Raw genomic sequence first — 4,052 nt, 5'->3', positions numbered from 1 at the left:
AAAATAATAGTACCACATACTGAGGACTTTCAAGTATATTTAAAACAATTTTAATGGTTTATTTAGTAGAAGTTCTGTATTAATAATATCACTTTTCCTTTCCTCTAACCTCCAGAATTTATCCTACAATTTGTAGAGCACATACTTCTCTTTTATAAAGCTCTTGTCATTTTGTAGTGGTGCATTACTAATCAGACAATTATTCCATACTGGTAAAACATTACTTAAAGTATTTATTACAACTCATAGACTATTAAAGTTACCCAGTTATAAATTGCTTACATTACATAAGGTGTCATTTGCTACACAGTTCAAAACGACTTGTCCTTTCTCAAAGCAAGTGTTGCATAATTATAGTAAGTGACTGCAATTATAAACACATAACTTTCAAGAATGACATTTATTGACTTAATTGAAGTAAATTTCGATGAAAATTTTTTCCTCAAACATAAAATTAATAAAGACTGTCCTTTGTAGAAAACCTCAATCATGTACATTTTGTAATTTTTACCTCCTGTGTTCATTTACATTCTTTTGTTCAATGAATACTTTTAGAATATTTAGTATATATAAGGAAATGTACACAAGAAACTCAACAGAACCAGCACTATAAGGTAATGGGTGTTAATTAAACTGTCAAGCAAGTGGCATCTGTGGCTTATTATCAGGAGTAGAAGTCTGAACACTTCTGTCCACTGCATTTTGATATCGGAGTTGCCAGAGAAAACACAATGTAGTCAAGCATTGGATGGAACAATGATTTACTCACCTAGAGACAAGGCAGAGCAAGATTAACTTCATTAGTGGGTGTCAGTACCCCACTGCCAGCAGGTCCCTCCCAGCAGCGGACACAGGGCAATTAACCTGCAGGAATGCCTCTTGTGCTGCAGCAAAAGGATCCTGTCCCCTCCTGGCAAGGGACAGATATAGTAGTGGGTTGGCCAGGTGCCATATGAGGCACATGCTTAAGCAAAACAAAGAAATACACATTGAGTCTGAACAGCAAAAGCTATTCCCACACAATGTGATAAATTCAGCACAAGCTGTGAGGTTTCTTTATCTCTTGGTAAAGAAGTGTTCCTGCCTCAAGGCCCATTCTTATGTGGCCAAGTAGAAACCCAAAAACTGCATATGGGATATTGCCTTTCCCGACAGAATTCCTGCTGAATTCATGCTCAGTGGGAGCCACCTAGGAGATTGGGTCACGCATATGCAATCTTAGCTTGACTTGGTAAATGCATGGTGGCTAAACTGAGAGAGACTACATTCTACGATAATCCATATTGGTCAGATAATATGGAATTCTACCTTTTTTTTAACATCATATCTTAGAAGAGCATTACCATAAGACTGTACATAGAGAAAAATATTCAGAACAGTAAGACTGGAAACTTTCATATAAGGCAGAGTTGAAGGAATTGGGGACGTCCAGTGCTAGCCAAAGAAAAATAAAATGAATATTGAGGAAAGATAAAGGAAGTATAATTTGTGCTAAATTTCTCATAATAAGGGTGTGATTCTCAATAAGGTTCTAACTTACATAGTAATTTACATGTAAATACAAAATAAATTTACAATAATTAATAAAAATGTTTTAAAGAGACAGAAACATAGAGTTAAAGTAGACAAAAAAAGACCATAAAAGATATAAATGGGAGATGCTCTCCGGAAGTAACCGGTGGTGAAAGGAGCGTGGCGGGCAAAGATGACTCAGGCAATTCTGGTTTTCAATGACCACAAGAAGCCGCGGCTGGTCCGCTTCTACCAGCGTTACCCAGAAGAAATTCAGCAGCAGATTATTTGAGAGACCTTCCATCTAGTTCTCAAGTGGGATGACAACATCTGTAACTTCTTGGAGGGTGGAAGTTTGATTGGTGGCTCTGACTACAAACTGATTTATCAGCATTGTGCTACCCTCTATTTTGTATTTTGTGTGGATTCATCAGAGAGTGAACTTGGGATCTTGGACCTCATCCAGGTTTTTGTGGAGACTCTGGATATGTATTTCGAAAATGTTTGTGAATTGGATTTGATCTTCCACGTGGATAAGGTGCACTACGTTCTTCAGGAGGTAGTGATGGGTGGGATGGTGTTGGAAACAAACAGGAATGAAATCGTGGCTCAGATTGAAGCTCAGAACAGGCTGGAGAAATCCAAGGGTGGCCTTTCAGCAGCGCCTGCCCGGGCCATGTCTGCCGTGAAAAACATCAACCTGCCAGAGATGCCTCGGAATATCAACATTGGCGATCTCAACATCAAGGTCCCCAACCTGTCCCAGTTTGTCTGAGGGTGGAAGACGGCTACACTGAGTCCTTGGAACCAGCAAAGCTGAGCCAGTCCTGCAGCAAAACCCGCTCTGCGCCCTAGAGGAGTCCCGCCTCGGGCAGTGGCCCCTGCTGTCCCGAATCAGGAAGGAGTCCTGCGTCCACTGCCAGCCTGTGCTTGCTTCTCACATATGGAGCACACGCCTACTGGCTCTACTGGAGTTGGCACACCCAGAATCCTTTTGTATAGCCGCGCTGTCTCATCACCACCTCCTGCGGCATACACTCCCCGCTGCCACAGTCCTGGCTCTTCTCTCCCAGGTGTTTATGTGCAGGACACAATCCAAATCGTAAGCCTGTTGTTTGCCTGCCCCCCACATTTCTGCCAATAGGGAGGGCACACCCCCACAGCCAGAGGGGTCCCCCTCAAAGGGGAGAGGCCCTGTGTCTGTAGAAGGCAAAGCTGACAACATGTGGAACATAGAATTATGACTCTTCCAGGTTTAAAATACATTCTCCTCCCGAGGAGCAGACAGGTCAGTTGCTGTGTTATGAATGCTGAGTCTTCTTTGTCCAGGAAACCCAGTGCTGTCCACAGCAGCTTCTGGAGCATGAGAGCCTGAGCTGGGGTCATGTGCTCTGGACCTGGCCCAGGGGAAGGCTGGGGACACGGGCAGCCTGCTGGCTGAGACCGGTGGCAGTGCAGCATCTTCTCCCCAGTGTGCGAGAGGTCCCTGCCTGAGCTCGCTCTGGGCACGCCCTGTTCCCCTCAGATGACAGTCCTCTAGAGCTAGCTGTGGAAACGTGTAAATGTTTACGTGTGGTAAGAGCCTTTCTTCCTGTGGTTAACTTAGAGCTGAAGCTGCTCCCCGAAGTAGTGCCTCTTACTCCTGCACTGCCTCGGGGCTGGGTCTCGGGTATGATGTTGAGCTCCCTTGAGATTAGGGAGCTCGCTGCACCATCATGGTAAAGCCTCCCGGCCTGGGGACTTCTCGTGCCTGCCGGCCGGTGGCCCAAACCATTTCCTCAGGCCTCCTGATGCCGTCCCAGAGCCCATCTGAGATGGTGCCTGGCAGGACCATGGTCAGGACCACGTCTTTTCCCGCTTTGAACAGTGCTTCCTGTGGTTGGTGCCTTTTGCTCCCCATAGCCTCTTAACCTCAGTCTTTTGGAACATCTCTGATAACCTCAGAGATGGGCAGTGTTGATCAGAATGTAGGCCCTCTTATGTTGGAAGAGGGAAATGTAGGTTAATATATCTATCTGATGTTAAAACCTCTGATATTCTTTTAAAGAATTTATTTATTTCTTTTAAATAGACATTTCAGCATATTCACATCCCTCTCACATTTGCTGAAAGTGATATAGGAACAAAGAAGGAAAACAATATTTATTTTGCACCTACTGTAAGGTGGCATGAGCGAGATCCTTCCACAATCCTTACAACAGACACTGTTATCTCCATTTTGCAAGTCAAGAAAGTAAGACTCAGAGAGGTCAAGTAACCTGCTTTAGGTCACAAGGGCTAAGAACTGAGACTGTCTGTCTGCCTAAATCCACAGTTCATTTTCTTTTCGCTGCTCAAATGGCTTCTCCCAATTTTATTTTCTTTCTTATGGATAAGGAAACCTCACAGAGTTTGGGTAGCTTCTCAGAAACTGTGATAAAAACCAGCTTGGTAGCCAGTGACAGCATCAAAGAGTGTAAGCTGGGGGTTCCTCCACATGCCTCCATTGAACTGGTGAGGAAACAGAAGCCCAGAGTGTTAAGTGTTGTGTCAAGGGTCAC

General features: G+C 44.0%; 1 pseudogene; it reads left to right on the top strand.

The window, feature by feature from the left end:
* Positions 1-1,696: 1,696 nt before the first annotated feature.
* LOC133092075 (AP-3 complex subunit sigma-2-like) lies at positions 1,697-2,287 on the top strand (annotated as a pseudogene).
* Positions 2,288-4,052: the final 1,765 nt, after the last annotated feature.

The sequence above is a fragment of the Eubalaena glacialis genome, chromosome 5 (genome assembly GCF_028564815.1).
Source record: "Eubalaena glacialis isolate mEubGla1 chromosome 5, mEubGla1.1.hap2.+ XY, whole genome shotgun sequence".
Classification (NCBI taxonomy): domain Eukaryota; kingdom Metazoa; phylum Chordata; class Mammalia; order Artiodactyla; family Balaenidae; genus Eubalaena; species Eubalaena glacialis.
This window is presented reverse-complemented; position numbering and strand designations above follow the sequence as displayed.